Source organism: Humulus lupulus, chromosome 4 (assembly GCF_963169125.1).
Source record: "Humulus lupulus chromosome 4, drHumLupu1.1, whole genome shotgun sequence".
In the NCBI taxonomy this organism is placed as follows: Eukaryota; Viridiplantae; Streptophyta; class Magnoliopsida; order Rosales; family Cannabaceae; genus Humulus; species Humulus lupulus.
Genome location: NC_084796.1, coordinates 113,543,158 through 113,561,066, shown reverse-complemented (window position 1 = coordinate 113,561,066; position 17,909 = coordinate 113,543,158).

The window sequence follows — 17,909 nt, the reverse complement described above, 5'->3', positions numbered from 1 at the left end:
TCGAGGGTCAAAAGTATGCAACTGCAAAAAGACGGGAGACAGAAAGACACCATTTTTAGTCTACAAGTACATATATAAATATTTAAAAAAAAAAAAGAGAAAAGAGAAGAAAGACAAAGTGCCTTTGTGAGGGATAGAACCATTCACTTGTTGGAAGCTTTGAAGACAAAAGCACCACCAAGCTAAGAGAAGTAAGCGTAGTGATTGTCTTGGAGAAGAAGACCTATTTATATGAGGTTCAAACTCATCCTAGCCATTGAATCCAATATATGATCTATGGTCAAGAATGAAGTCAAACACCCGCATGGGAATCCACGAAGCCTCATACTTATACCGCTTTGATATTTTACGTGAGTTGTTGTATTATTGCTTGATCAATATGAATATTAGTATAACTTGGCTCAATACTAATAATAAAAAAGGTTTCTGTGATTGTGTTTATTAAATGGTTAGACTTTGAAGTCAGGGTCATTAATAGATGATAACTAATATTATGTTAATTTTGTCACCCTTAATATGCACTAGATTTTTAAATTACATAATTTTGTGAGTTCGTGATTAACTCAATTAAAATCCTTGGATATGATTAAAGACTATGGTAAAAATCTTGGTTGATAGCTTTTTCTGAGCAATCTTATATATCTAAGGACCTGAACTAAGTAAATCTCACCATACATGATTTACTTGCTCACGTGTTTGATTATATGCCTGCATATAAACTGCATGACTTATGTACTCTTAGATATTATTAAGACGCAGACTCTATGGATGTGTACGTGTTACCTGATTATGTGATATGATGTGTCTCAATAATTGAGAAAGATTTATATGGTAATTATAAGTGCATTTTTAGGCAATTTAGAATATAATTGATTTTGTATTTGTGCTTGCATAGTTTGATTTTATTTCTATGGGTATTTTGTTGATGAATGAGTTCGTGTATCTGCGATGCTGTGTAGTTTGTATGACTAGGGCGAACTTTGTGAATTGCTTTGCTGGAAGTCAACCTTTTGACTTCTGTGGCCAAGACATGAAATAGTTATGTTATATACGTTAGTAAATGAACACATGCACATGCATACTCTTATCATAGAAGATTTACATAGATATCATAACCTAGTGGGCTCGTCATGATGCGGTCTAACCCACTCACAATTATTATTAGTCCAGTTCATGCCCGTGACAATTACTATTGGTCCGGTTAAAGTCTGTGACAATTATCTTCGGTTCGATTCAAGTCCATCACAATTATTATCAGTCTTGTTCAAGTCCGTGACAATTACTATAATTCGATTCCTGTCTGTGACAACTATATTCAGTTTGGTTCAAGTATGTGACAATTACTATCAGCCTGGTTCAAGTCCGTGAAAATTATATTCAGTCTGGTTCAAGTCCGTGACAATTATATTCGGTCTGGTTCAAGTACGTGACATTTGGCTATTATCTGGTCTGGTTCAAGTTCGTAACAATTATTATCGTTCTGGATCAAGTCCGTGACAATTACTATTAGGTCCGGTTCAAGTCCGCGACAATATGACGTAGACGAGTAACCTAATATTAAGTAGGAGTCTTTGTAAATCGGTGTGAGCATATTTACACCCGTGATAAAATCCGTGACTTGGGGATCGATGTTTACCCTTTGTGGGATTGTATGTTTGGAATGGATAATGTTGATGCTCGATTCCCAAATTTATTGGTATGCTTGTTTAGGGTTACCTATTAGCCCCAATTATTTTGGTGACTCCCAAGTTGACTTCTAGGGTTAACTTTGGTGTATTTTCAGCTACCTTGCAGGTTAGTATTATTGGATATTATCTCTGTAAGTTGAATTGTCGCTGTATTATTAGATTTGGTACAAGTCATGAATGATTTGAATTAACTGCTCAAGTTAGAATTTGTACATGTGATCAGTTAACGGGTGTGATTAGATAAATCTGATTTAGGAAATTATGTCAAGAAGGACTTGTAAGAGTTTGATCATAGTCCATAATCAGTCTTAACATGATAAAGAGTACACATAGGTTATTGTTGTCTAGTTACCCTTGTGACCTAATTATGTGTCTCTTTCTCTGGCCTCAGGATTAGTATACAAGGCTTAACATTGTTTATGTTGGTTAGAGTGTTGATTCACGAGCCTTTGTACAAGATATGTTATATAGAATAGCTAAAGGCTCGTTAAGGGAGATTATAGTCATATGATAGTCACGAAATTATTATTACTAGGGTAAGAAGGTAAAAGTTCTTTGTTAGGGTTTATGTAATTGGGTGCACCTGAGATTATCATATACCATACCGTTGGCACGAAATGACATTTTGACCATTGCAGTCTTGAGGGTGTGATATCACCATAATTACTAAACCTGCCACCACACCTTAGTGAAAGGTTATAGATGAACGCTAGTTGAGGGATTATATTCTGCGTAGTACTGTGATATCGGATGAACATAAGCCTATGCTATTTTCTTTTAGTAGCTAATAATTGTGGCCACTACTTTATCAAATGTATAATTGATCACGAGAACATGAATTTATAGTGTTTGAATTAATGTTGACTGAATGTGGACTCATATGATTGTCCTATGTATATTACGCTCATGGTTATGTTATCCTGTCATACATTATCAGGTCACGACATAAATATATAGGCATACATGCATTACATGGGATTTACTTACTAGGCGTTAGCTCATTATTTTGTTGTTTTCCCCTTTTCAGGTGTTGCTTGATACTTGGACCTCTTGTGGACTCCGGACTCACTAGCAATGAATTTTATGAATAGTATTTTAAGAAGTCTTGTATTATTGTATAAGTTTAGTTTAATTCAACTGTGTAAATAACCAAGTGTTATTAAAGTTCAAAATTTTTAAATTTTCTGCATTTTTATAGACTTTGAGTTATGGTTTTAGTATTAGATGTCTGACATATTTGTAGGATTTGTCCTATGAATGTGCAACAGACTTGCCCGACGTAGCGGGACGTTACATCCTGGTAGTCTAAGTTGAAGCAATAGTATCATTGTCCACTACTAAATAAGAATTTATAGCCACCGCCAAGGCATTCAAAGAAGGAACATGGTTGAAAGACATACTAGAAGAAATCAGAATGTTAAAGAGGAAATTTATGATTTAATCAGATTCTCAATCATCAATTCATTTGTGCAAGAACCTTGTTTATCATGAAAGGTCCAAGCACATAGATGTTAGACTATTTTGGATACGAGACAAGATTGAGGTAGGTGAAGTTGAGCTTGATAAGGTACCTACTAAAGAGAATGCGCAGATGCTGCCACTAAAGTTTTGGCTATTCATAAATTTCGATATTGTTTGAAACTTATGAACAGGAGAATAGGCTAACACTGAAGACTCCCTTGAGGTATTTACAACACTTATATTTTGATTAAGATGGAATTTGTGGTAAAATCGTAAACCAAATATAACAGTTTTGCTATTCTTGTCGATGTAGGAACCTCGTTAAATTTTGTTACACATCTGGCAATTATGTAGGCTATGTATTTGAGCCTTTTTCTTTGAGTTGTAATCTGTAGAAATTTTTTAATTTTTCATTATGTAACATTCAATAGAAAGGATAGAGAGAGATTGAGAGACCCAGTAGAGAGAGAAGTGATTTCTTTTTGGTGAGAAGTTTTTCGAGTTTGAAGAAGCACAAGGGTATAAAGAGGATAATTTGTAGATTTCTTGAAGAACATATCAAACTTGTAACAGAGTTGATACACGGAAATAATAACCTTAAGGGAAACTCGATGTAGGCAAACATATGTGTTGGCTGAACCAGTATAAATCTGGTGTTGTTCTTTCTAATTTTACTGAATATTTTTTTTATTTGCTCAGTTTTTGTTTGCTCAATTACCATTGATTATTTGTTATTTTAAGATTTGATTCTTGATTGTTTGCTTTGAGTTGCGTTGTTAAATTACAATAATAGAGAATATAAATCAGCCTGCAATCTTAATAACTATATAGATCTTATAATTCTTATTCTATTCTAAATGGGATCAAATTAATGATAAATACGATTAAGGAAATGAAGGAATAAAAATAATATGAATAAGAATAAGGTACGACAATCTTAATTTATCTTAATTTTTTCATTTTTTAAATCCATTAAAAAATAGTTGTAGCAAATGTACCTATTTAAATGCGCGGTGACTTTTAATAATTAATGAAACATTTTATTATTAATAGCAGAGTTTATTATTTCTTTTTTTGATTTATTTATTTTAATTATATGAGTTTCAGTGTTAAAAATAGTGATAATAGTAATCAATTAAAACAAACACCTAACCTCTCCAACCCAATCGTTTTCATTTTTTTGTGTAAGAGTGACATGCTCAATTTTTTATATTCTACACTATCTATATATTTGTTTTTTCAGTTGTATGGTGTGTGTTTATATATATATATATATATATATATATATGGAAGACTACTCAATGGTTACTACCCATAGATGAGTACTAATAATTATGATGATGTGGCAACATAGTGACTTAGTATAGCAAGTCATTAACAGGTAAATTTGTTTTTTCAATATTAATTTTGAATTTAGTTATTGTTTTTTGCCATAATTAATTATGTATTCAACCAATGAGAAACACTAGTTATATTTAGAAATTGACATACATTTAAAAAAAGAAAAAGTTTACAATATTATATTTTCCTAATAAATACACATTTTTCATCAAGTAACCCTTCCAAAAATTTGAAAAAATCAAAATTTATCTTTAGAAATATTCATTAACAACTATAAATATGAACCATTGATCTTAATCCAATGATTAATATTAAAGTAACCATCTATGGGTAGTAACTATTAAGAGTGCACCCATATATATATATATATATACTAGATACAGATAACTTGCACGTTTGCTTAATTTTATTTATATAATTATTAATTATTTTTATTAAATTTATATTAATGTCATATAAATTTCAAATAAATATCCTATTTTAATTAAATAATTTATTTATTTTTGTTTAAGTTTATGTTTATTCTAGTTTTTGAATTTGGAAGTGACAACAAGAGATTATATATTATATATTTAATGTAATATTAAATATTATACATGGATTTTAAATTTATGTTTCTTGCTAATTCACAGTATATTATATTATATGTTTAATATGATATTATTCTAATAAGCGAGTTTAAGTTTAATTAAATTTTATTTAAGTTATAAAACGTATGATTTTATTATTTTTAAATAATTATTATTGTAAAAGATCTCAAAAATATTCTATTTTAATTTTTTTAATTATTTATTTTATTTTATTTAAGTTTAAGTGTTTAATAACTACCGTTAAATATAAAAATATTATGTTAAATATAAGTATATTATGTTAAAGTTAACATTAAAAAAATAAAAAAACCGTTAAGACAAAAAATTATCGTTATCTACACATTTATTATATAAATGAGATATAAATGTATATATTTATATATATAATAATGAGCTATAGCAATTGAGTGTAGTGGCATGCTTAGTATTGATATTATCTAGTTTTTTATTATGTATTATTTATTTAATAAATAAATAAAACAAAACCCCATAGAATGCTCTCTTCAAAAGGTGCAGGTAGAGGTTAGATATTATCTATTTTATCTTTTTATTTTATTTCATTTTTCAATTTTATTATGTATTAGATAAGTAAAACCAAAACCCACAAAAGGCTTATAAAACCAAAGTACATGCATTTAATAACAATTTATTGTTATTTGCATTAAATTACAAAGTTTTGACTTGTAAGTTACTCTTGACATTTTGTAATTAATGTAATAATGATAATAAATAGCCTACCACTTAATAAGTCTCTTATGAATATTCATGTGTGATGAAATCGAGACTTTTATGTCTTTTAGACTATTTAGGATTTTTACCCCTGAATTATGACATGTGCATTATTGTGTCCCCTGGTTTTTTTGGGCCATTAAAAATTATTTATAAACTATTCACAGCCTTGTAAAATAAGACTTCTGTTAAGTTTTATCTGATGAAGCTAAAGGAATGGTGACGTGACTCTTTGGTCACTAATGTGTCATCGCTACGTATGTAAATTAAAATGAAAAAAATACATATTTTCTTATTAATTTAAAATTAAAAATAATTACAAAATTAAAAAATATATTTTTTCTTATTAATTTTTAATATATTAATTAAATAAAATTTCAAATATTAAAAAAATACAACCTAAAATCATCTAATTAAAAACTTTATTAATTTCATCATAATTAAAAATAAATAGTTTAATTAAAAAAATTAAAATATATTACATTAAAATCAAAATTATTTATTTATAAAGAAATTATTAAATCCTATTCACTTATTTAAAAATATATATATATGTTCATGTTCCTTTTCTCTTTCTTCTTTGTTATCCAAAAAATTAGCATTGATGACGTGGCATGTGATCCTAGGACACGTGGCTGACACCTGGAAACGTTCTGCTAGAGTATCGACCAGAAGACACATTAGAAGCAGTGCGGCCCAGTCTTACTTGCGACCAGTCTAGTCGATAGTTCCGCATACGAAGCAACATTTATGGGAAGATCTTTGTGAATCCCGAATTTATCTCACACAATCTCCTGGATACCCGATTATTCAGGAGAGAATATCTGTAACAATCTTTTGTAATCCCCCTACAGCCTATAAATAGCAAAAGATAGCTCAAGGAAATGACTTTTGGTTTTTGAATCATTAGAGACTATAGTAATTCTCCTAGCAATATTGTATTGTTATTCAAAGGTAAGTGAAACTCATTGAACCCTTGTTCTTTGATCACTCCTTTGATTCTTAGATCAATATCAGTCTAAGTGGACGTAGTTCATTACCAGATCTTGGGGCCGAACCACTATAAAATACTGTGTCTTATTTACTTTTGTCATTATGTTTTTCTCTACGCATTCATTCATATCAAGCATATTCTGACTCCGTGTCAGTTGGCCAAATCGTGGGTCAACATTCTTCTTCATCTTTCACCTTCCTCTCAAACGAGGTAAGTTAGGAGCACACAAGCGACGACAAAGTCGGAGGCCGGCTTGGCTGCACCAGGAGAGGAGATCTCAGTTGGGGCAGTGCGACGAAAGTCGGGGTAGCTTCTGATGTTGTCAACACGGTGGACTATTAGATCTGGGCTTGGGGTAATAACAGGGGTTGTCTTCATCGAAGGTGGAACTTGCCTGTCGCATCTAAGCTGAGGGGACAACGGGGTTAGATTTGGGTTGGGGATTTTGAGATGGGTTTTTTAATATGTGATTTGTTTATACATAGTAATTTCTTATTTTTTTTCATTTCAGATTTTTGATATGTTTTTAATCTGATTTCTTTCCTATTGTGGAAAATTCAAGATTTTGATTAATAAGGAAGAACACCAATTAATAAAATATTGGTTAAATTGGTTAACATTGTGTATAGTCTAAAAATTCTAGATTTTGAGATGTGTATGGTGTTGTTTTTTAATACTTCATGTTGTTTTCGAGTTTTTGAAAGAAAAAGAACAAATATGATAGGTTTATACCCAGTTTTTTATGAACATAACGAGACTCAAGGCTTTCAAAAAAAAAACATGAAGGAATTTAAGATTTACCTTTTACGATTATAGTTGTTGTACACTGATTATAACACGAGTTCACTCACTCAGTAGGGTATAACTGGCAGGTGAATACTTGAAAAGATAACTAAGTAGAATATCTGATTATTAACCATGTGAGCAGCTCAAGATTCATAATGGACAGACCTAATTTATTACGAGCTAAGAATAAGATAGTTGTCAAACACGAGCTCGGAGTCAAATAGCTATCAAAGCATGAGCTCGGCTGAGATATGCAGCTCGTGAAGAATTAGACATAACGCATGCTGAAGGATCCCAAGAGTCAGGGATTCTTTATACGCTCATTAATGACTATGATGTGTCGTATTTATGTCATTTATTATCCGAGATAGCATAAACGTATTTATTATGTTATCAAATCATATCCTAATGTATATGTGAATAATCTGTATTAATTATATATCATATGTATAATTACGCTGTTTGTTTACATGGTGACCCAAACTTGTTCATGGGATTCCCATATAAATACTGGGAATATTGGACAGTAAATGAGACCATTATTCTGTATTACTGAAACTCTGCCAAAGTAGAGAGAGAAACAGTAATAATATTGACTCGTGGACTAGGTGGATTGTAACCACTGAACCACATAAAAGTTCTGTGTTTTTGAATGAGTTCTGGTTATTTTATTATGGTTCAATATTAAGCGCTAATCTACCCTTTTTATTTATGAATATATTATCGGCGAAAATTTTTGTCAACAATAGTATTTAAATAAAAACTATTATATTTTCGATAAAAAAAATAATAAGAAAATATCTATTTTTTATAAGATAAAAATTTATAAAAAAATATTTGTTTTAATTTGTTAATTTTAAATTAATAAGAAAATATGTATTTTTGAATTCTAAATTATTTTTTATCTTAAATTACACGCGTGGCAATGATACATTAGAAATCAAGTGCCACGCCATCATTTCGTCAGCCACATGGGATGAAATTCAACAGAAGTCTCACCTTACAAGACTGTGAATAACTTATGGGTATTTTTAACAGCCTGAAAAAATTAGGAGGCACAATAATGTACATGTTATAGTTCGAGAGAAAAAAAATCCTAAATAGCCTTTTATTATCGTGTATAATATCTCATCGATCGATCGTAGGTTAAGGAAAGAACAAAATTAGGAGATTATTTCTTTTCATCTTATTTCTATTTTATGGATTTAGATTTCCACAAGTAGGTTTTTTTTTTTCACTACTTAATCACATTTCTTTTGAGGTGATTATATTGTTGTTTTACGTTTGTATGTGTAATATATATCTTTTCTATATAAAAAGTGTGTAGATAACATAAATTCTTGGTTTTAACATTTTATTCTGTTAACTTTAATGGAATATTCTAAATATTTATCGGAATATACATTTAAAACTAACTAAAAATAGATATTTATTAATTATATTAATATAAATTCAAATGCTATAAAATATCATTATTGTATTAATATTTAATATAAGACTACATATATAATACTTATATTAATATAAATTCAAATTAAAATGTTATAAAATATCATTATTATAATAATATATAATGCAAGACTAGTTATTTAATAATCATATTAATATAAATTTAAATGTTATAAAATATTATTATGATATTATATATAATCTTAATTTTTACTAATTATATTAATATAAATTTAAATATTATTATTATAATAATATTTAATACAAAACTAGATATTTAATACCTATATTAACATAAATTTAAATATTATAATATGTCATTATAATAATATATAATACGTATCATTTATAAAAAAAATCATACACAATATTTTAGTTTAATTTTTTATTTAATATGTTTATGTTATTTTTTTATATATAATATTATTTATTTATTTAATTAAAATTTATATGATAATAATATAAATTTAATAAATTCTATAAATAAAACTAGACAAATGTCTAGATACATTTTTCTACATTTTAATATTTTAATAACTAGAAGCAAAAAATTTGCATCATTTGTTATTCTTATCTGTCTATATATCCACAAAATAATAACTTTGATAATAGTCATTTAGAGGGATCAAATTGAGGTAACTTCACGTAACTTGTAGTTACTCTATCTCAACTTTTTCTTTAATAATTTGATGTGATTTTATCAATAAATAAATAAAACACGTGTCTTCGTTGGGTCATTTCTTAATAATTTGTATTAAAAAATATTATTGATGTAATGTGTTAATTGGAAATATCACTGACAAATACTAATTTTATCTTTAGTCTGAGCATGAATAAAAAATTATGTGTGTATATAAGCCTGAATGAATTTTTTATCAAGTAGTTTGGGTTTTGTGATATTTTTTCTATTATATATGAAATTTTCTACTTTATAACTATTTTAAAAATATTAATTTCTTAATTTTATACTAATTATAGGTAGGTCTGAAACTTTATATTTATAACTATTTTATTATGAAATATCATTAAATAAAAATATTAATATATTTTTTATTTAATTTAATAATACTAATGTCTTTTTTTAATAATATATCATATTATTTAGTGATTTATTATAAATTGCATAAACAACCCATTTCTATTTAAATAAATTAAAATATTCATCTTTATTTTAAAAAAATTATCTTATTTTTCTTATTTAAATTTTCACTTAGTTCTTCAATCATTTTGTATTTGTTACAATTAATATTAGTAATGCATTGATTATATTTCTGAAATTTTTTTATTGTGCTCATTGATTGAACTTTCATCTTCACTTGATTATATAATTTATTTTTGTAAATTTTATAATATATATTGGAAAGAATAAAGGTGTTCTATGGAAAGTATATATTTTAATTAATTGTGCTATAATATAATATATTTATTTAATTTTTGTATTATATATTTTTATTTCATCTCAATTTGTAAATTTTATATTATATATTAAAAAAAGATATAATATATAATGTAACAACAGGGTATATATTTATATATATATATATGGAGCTTGTAACGTCTTACTTCCTTAGAGCTGTTACTAAGTGATTTATAAATGTGTCATTAGCTCACTAATCGAGTTTTAAGACTAGAAAATGTGTTCGGATTAAAATAAATACTCATTTAGTAAACATTAGGTATAAAAAATTGGTCTATTATTGAAATTCGTAAATATATTACATTGGGATCCCAAACCACTGTTTTGAAATACAGATACAAACCAAAGATACAGCACAGTCGACCTAAGCAACAAAAGCGAACATTTATCACGTGTTTCTTAAAATACCCCAGTCGTGGAGGCTAGGTAGGCCAAACATGTACACACTGCTCCATGCCCTCCAACTCATGGTTGTATGTTATCCAGATTTCCGGATAGCGTTTAGATTGATGACCTCGGGGAAGCAGAATTATCGATGTCTTTCACGGTAGGTGACCAGAGCTCGTGGATGAACAGAAAGGCTTCGCCTCTCCCGCTTAGTGTCCGGATTACTCTTCCAAGCAAACACAATACGGAAACTCGTCAACCCTCCCGGACTCCTGAAGGGGTATCCTTCGGGGAAGCTCCTTCCAGGAGAAGCTCTTCGAGTGGTCTCCGCGGAAGCAGTTCCGTGCCTCGCACAGAACAAAGCCAAACGGTCGAGTCCTGGAGGAGGCACATTTGGAAGGATATCCGCCTGACACAGGATCCCGCCTGACACGCCCGTCAGGTCAAAGCCGCACACATCCCAGCACGCCTAAGGGTACCTTTTCGCCTACTGTTCCGCTGACAACTTGGAAAAGACGGCTGACTTTGTGTGTTCCCCATACTTTCACGTAAATATACCCACATAGAGTCTTGTAGCCATGCTACTACAGTAATTGTATCCCTATTTATGGCTGGTGTAATTAAGACTCATGTACGTAGAGAAAAACCCTAATCCAGAACCCTAGCTATAAAGACCCCTTCATTTTACAAGAAGGGGGACGAACAAATCATATAGCAAAAACTCTACTAAAATCTCTCTAGCTTCATCTTCTTCAAGAGAACCCGAGAGAAACACTGTGAGTGTGTGAAGTTCTTGTGTACCAGCCATCTTACTGTAACCTTTTCCAAGTATAATAACATCGACTCGTGGACTAGGGCTTGTTAACGCCTGAACCACGTAAAAACGCTGTTTGTTTAGTTACATTTCAACATTTCTACAGTTCTTATCTTTTTATTATTCCGTTAGTTATTCGTTTCCGAAAAACTCGGTAAACATTTTGGTGCTTTCATTGAGAGCTGTAGGAAGTTGTTAGTCAGCTCTTTTTCTGTGTACGTTTTCTGTATTCACTTCGTGCTAAAGAGATGGTGACTACGAGAAAATCCGCTGTTGACAAAAATGCTACGGTCAACCCCGATACCGTGATGGAAGATGTGGTGCAAAGCGAACCCTTAGACTACCAAGGTGAAGACCCGACATCCCGCCAGGATCGGGTCAGTACCGAAGATACAACATACTTAGAAGACAAAGAAGAGTATGTCCAAGACGGTTATTACAAGGACGGCTGCTACTATGAGAAGGACCCATAACTGGTCCAAGTAGCCGAAGAACTGGTGGGCACTAAGGCCAAGCTTGCTGAGCAGGAGCGCGTCTCCGAAAGAATGCAACGCATGATGGAACGCCTCCAATGTAAGTTCGGAGATCTAGGCGACTCGGACGAGGATGCCTCTGTTCTAGGTGGTGCTGATGCCCCCATGCCGGATCCAGCCGCTGCTGGACCATCCAAAGCCGCCCCTAACAAGGGCAAAGAAAAAGTTGGAGAGCATGTGCGCGCTGACGCCCCTGCACCTCCTAAAGGTGTGAATCACCAGGCAGACTGCCCCCCCCCCCCCCCCCGCGCGTAGAAGGTCTCTGGCGCTCCTAAGCCCAGACGTCCTTCAGCCCCAAGGGGGCACTCTGTGCCTAAAGGGCCCGGTGCTAAGGCACCCAGGCCTAGGGGAAGGAACAACCGCCCCAGTGATTCCGTCAATCAGGACGGTCGGGCTGTGAACTCGCACACCGAAGATAGCTGGTCCACGGTGGACCTAAGAAGAAGGTTGGAGGCCAAGTATGAAAAGGCCAAAGGGGAAAAGGCCCGGCCTCGCGGAGATGACCTCCGAAATCATATTAATGACAAGCTCCGGGGACGTGACCTCCCGGAAAGTGATACGAAGAGGCTCGAGGAACAGATTGCTGCCTTGACCAAGCTGGTCCGGAAGCAAAGTGGGGCCCTGTCAGATTCTGAGGAGGAAGACCCGGAACCATGTATTAGGAGGATCGCGGAAACGTCCCTCCTGGATAACTTCAAAATGCCTCACATAGAATTATATGATGGGAGGACAGACCCGCGTACCCACCTAGCTAAATACAATAAAATGATGCAAGTGGCGCGTGTCAGTGAGGACGCCAAATGCATGTGCTTCTCACTCACCCTTACCAAGTCCGCGGAGGACTGGTGGAAAAGATTAGCTCCCGGATCAATCCACAGTTGGAAGGAGCTACAGTCCGCGTTTAGGAGGCAGTTTATTGCTGCCCGCGACCACGACATGGAGGTTGGTTCCTTAACCAACATCAAGCAGCAACCCACTGAGAACCTCAAAGCTTTCATTCAGAGAATGATGGAAGCTGCTGCAAAAACCAAGGTCAGCGATGACATGAAGCTGATCGCCCTTCAATCGGGCCTTACTGTCGGCTCCCTGCTATGGGGGGAAATGCAAAGGAGACGGGCAGAAACACTGTCCGAATTCATGTCAAAAGCTCAGGGAATCATCAACCTTGAGGATGCCTACCAGCAGGCCTTTGGAGTTCCCCCGGCTCCAACCCCTTCCGTGACTGCGCCGAGCTTTGCTTCGCAAGCTCCCGCACCAGCCCTCACGCTTCTAGGAGCCCGATTCACTCCAAGTGTGTATGGGCCTTCCGCGTCTGCTCAGACGCCGAGTCAAACCCATTTCTCTGGGTACGGAGCAGTACAAACCGGATGTAGTATCGCTCCTGGCATGCCGTAGCCGCAAGCGGAAGCCCCAGAACGAAATTTGAGCCAATCGCGGAGCAAACGAAGCGGAAGAAACTCCAACCGGGGAGACCATTCAAAGAAACCCCGGAAGGACTATGAGCCCAAGTTCACGGAATATACCAGTTTGATAGACTCGCGAGAGAATGTCTATCGGGCGACCTGTAATATGGTCAACTACAGGAAGCCCCCGAAAGTGTCTCACGGAGGAAGGCGTCCGCGAGACTCCAATAAGAGGTGTGAGTTCCACGGAGACGTGGGGCACACCACGAACGAGTGCCTTCAGCTGAAGGATGAGATCGAGTCCCTGGCAAGAGCGGGACACCTCGGTCAGTGGGTGAGGATACCCATTATCTATCCCGGACAGGGGATAGTTCACGGAGCTGCATATTCCCCGGCACAGAGGGGGGCCGCTAGCGCTCCTGGAGCCGGTCACCCCCAAACTCCCGGGTCTCAGTTCCCCGCACTTCCTGCTCCACCCGCTCCGGCGCCCATTGCCTTGTTGGCTCCAGGACTAGGCAACCCATACCCGCCCGGCCTTGCTCCGCCACCCGTTGACGGACACGTCGCCACCATTTCCGGAGGACCACACCTTGCCGGAAGCACCCGCAACTCCCAGAAGAGGTACTTGAGGGAGTTAGAGCACGCCGAGGAGATGTGCGCCTTGGTTCAATCACCTGCTCAACGTCCCCGAATGATGGATCTTCCCATCACCTTCACGGAGGACGATGCTCGACATGTGCACTTCCCCCACAACGATCCCCTCGTGGTGGAAGCCCAGATTGCCAATAAGAAGGTCTCACGGATCTTGGTCGATAACGGAAGCTCCGTGAACATCCTCTTCAAAGCGGCCTTCCACGCGATCGGATTGACCGAGACAGACCTGGCCCCATGCCCCATCCAGCTTCAAGGTTTCAATGGGGACGCACTCATGCCATTAGGGAAAATTCAACTGCCAGTCACCCTCAGAGGAGAAAGCGACGCTTGTGCCTTCAAGCATAGCACATTCGTGGTGGTCGACTGCCCCACAGCGTATAATGCCATCTTAGGCCGACCGGTCCTGATCGATTGTGGGGCCATAACCTCGATACGCCACTTATGTTTGAAGTTTCCATGCGACGATGGGCGTATTGGCACCCTCCGAGGAGACCAAAGAAGTGCACGGAGCTGTTATAACGTCTCCGTCCGATCCGTCTACACGGTCCAGGAGACGTTTGCTGCCATTCCTTTGGCGGAAGAATTGCCAGAAACTGGGGGTGCTCAGGGGGTATACTTTGACGAACTCGACCCAAGAGTGGGAATCGAGAAAGCAATAGAGCCGATGGAGGAAGTCGAAGAGGTGATCCTCAACCCGGGAGAACCCACCAAGGTCATTCAGGTGGGGAAAAACCTGCCGTCGGCCGTTCGAGATAAGATCGTAGCCACTGTGAAGGATAATCAGGATATCCTGGCATGGTGCCACGCTGATATGACGGGGATTAATCCCAATGTTGCGTGCCACGCACTCAACATAGACCCATCTGCAACTCCCATTCGCCAAAAGAGGAGGCCGCTGGACCCAGTGAGAGCCGAAGCCGTCAAAGCTGAAGTGGACAAATTGATGTCCATAGGCTTTCTCCAGGAGTCGCACTATCCCGTGTGGTTGGCCAACCCAGTTCTGGTCCCGAAACCCGATGGGTCCTGGAGAATGTGCATTGACTTCACGGACCTAAACAAGGCCTGCCCGAAAGATTGTTTCCCTCTCCCGCGAATCGATCAGATGGTAGACGCTACTTCCGGGTACGAACTCTTATCCTTCATGGATGCGTACTCCGGATACAACCAGATCAAGATGCATGTCGCGGACCAGGAACACACCAGCTTCCTCACGGACAAGGGTGTCTACTGTTACGTGGTCATGCCTTTCGGTTTGAAGAATGCTGGGGCGACGTACCAGCGTCTGGTAAACAGAATGTTCAAGGACCAACTGGGGAGGAACATGGAGGTGTACGTGGACGACATGTTGGTAAAGTCCAAGACCTCCGGGGACCACAGTGACGACCTTGAGGAAGCTTTCGCCGTGATCCGAAAGTACGGGATGAAACTAAATCCAAAGAAATGTACTTTCGGGGTCTCGTCTGGGAAGTTCCTCGGTTTCATTGTCAGCTCCCGCGGAGTGGAAGCCAACCCTGAGAAAATAAAGGCGTTCATAGATATGCCTTCCCCCCGGAAACATAAGGATGTCCAGAGCGTTACCGGAAGGATTGCTGCTCTCAGCCGCTTCGTATCCAAGGCCACTGACAAGTGTATCCCCTTCTTCAATGTGTTGCGAGGAAACAAGAAGTTCGAGTGGACCCCCGAATGCGAAGCAGCCTTCCAACACCTCAAAGAACATTTAACCCGAGCTCCCATTCTGTCCAAACCTGTCGAAGGAGAGGCGTTGTTCTTATACTTAGCTGTGACTGAGCACGCAGTAAGTGCCGCTCTCGTCCGGGAAGATGGCCGTATCCAGCTCCCTGTGTATTACATAAGCAAGAGGTTATTGGACGCCGAGTCCAGATATTCGATGATCGAGAAACTCTCCCTCTGCTTGCTGATCGCTTCACGGAAGCTGAGGCCATATTTCCAGGCGCACACCATCAAAGTACTCACCAACCACCCTCTCCGACAAGTCCTGCAGAAGCCCGAGTCTTCTGGCAGATTGCTTAAGTGGGCCATGGAACTGAGCCAGTTCGACGTCCACTACCAACCACGTGTTTCCATAAAAGGTCAAGCTCTCGCGGACTTTATTGTGGAATGCTCGGGAATGAATGACCTCCCGGAAGATCCTGTCCCGGAACTTCCCACCTGGAAGGTCTACGTAGACGGAGCCTCAAATGAAAAAGGAGCTGGGGCGGGGGTCATCCTAATATCTCCCCAAGGGCATCAGCTCCAGAGTGCCATCCGTTTCGCGTTCCCAGCATCCAACAACGAGGCAGAACACGAAGCCATGTTAGCTGGGTTACGACTGGCCAGAGAAGTCGGAGCCCAAAAAATCGAAGTATACAGCGACTCCCTACTTGTGGTAAACCAAATATCCAGGGAATACCAGACGAAAGGCGAAAGGATGGCTGCCTACGTGTCTCTCTCCCGCGACCTACTGCAGCATTTCAAAGGCTACCAAATCCGCCAGGTCCCCCGGGACTAGAACTCACTCGCGGACACGCTGGCCAAGCTTGCAACGGACCCGGAGATTGAACAGTATGGCTTAGTCCCCATCGGGCACTTAGAAGCCCCCAGTACTGAGACACGAAGGATAAACGCCATCATCGACCATTCCCACTCCTGGATAGGACCCATCCTCAGATTTCTCACCACCGGAGAGCTCCCCACTGATAAAGCTGACGCAAGGAAGCTCCAATATCAAGCTCCCCGATACGTGGTTATGGATGGAAAGCTTTACCGCAGGGGGTTGTCCATACCCTTCCTTAGGTGTGTTGCCGGAACTGAAGTCAGCACCATCATCCATGAGATTCACGGAGGCTTCTGTGGCGATCATACCTCCGGGCTGAGCCTCTCCAAAAAGATCCTTCGACAAGGATACTTCTGGCCCACCATGAAGAAGGATTGTGTGGATTATGTCAGGAAGTGTGAGTAGTGCCAGAGGTACGCCAAGGTTCCGCGAGCGCCGCCTACAGAAATTACCCTAATGACCAGCCCCTGGCCGTTCGCCGTTTGGGGCATTGACCTAGTAGGTTCCCTCCCAACTGGAAAGGGTGGAGTGAAGTACGCCATAGTCGCGGTAGACTACTTCACCAAATGGGCTGAAGCTGAACCTATGAACACGGTCACATCAAAAAAAGCACTGGATTTTGTCATCAGGAATATAGTGTGTCGTTTTGGGCTTCCACGGAAAATTGTGTCCGACAACGGAAAGCAGTTTGACAGTGAACACTTCACGAACTTCTGTGCTTCGCATGGAATTATCAAAAGCTTTTCTGCAGTCGCCAGACCCCAGGCTAATGGGCAAGTGGAAGCTGTAAACAAAATATTAAAGACCACGTTGAAGAAAAAACTCCAAGCCTGCAAGGCTCACTGGCCGGAAGAACTTCCGCGAGTACTTTGGGCCTATCGCACAACAGAGAGAACTTCGACGGGGCACACGCCTTATTCCATGACCTTCGGTTGCGAGGCCGTCATCCCAGTAGAAGCTATGATCCCCTCTCACAGGCAAGACACCTACGATCCTACCCGGAACCATGCCCTCCTCCAGGAGTCCTTGGACATGATCGAGGAGCTCCGGGAGCAGTCGCAGGTCCAACTAAAAATGTACCAAGGCAAGATAGCCCGACACTTTAACAT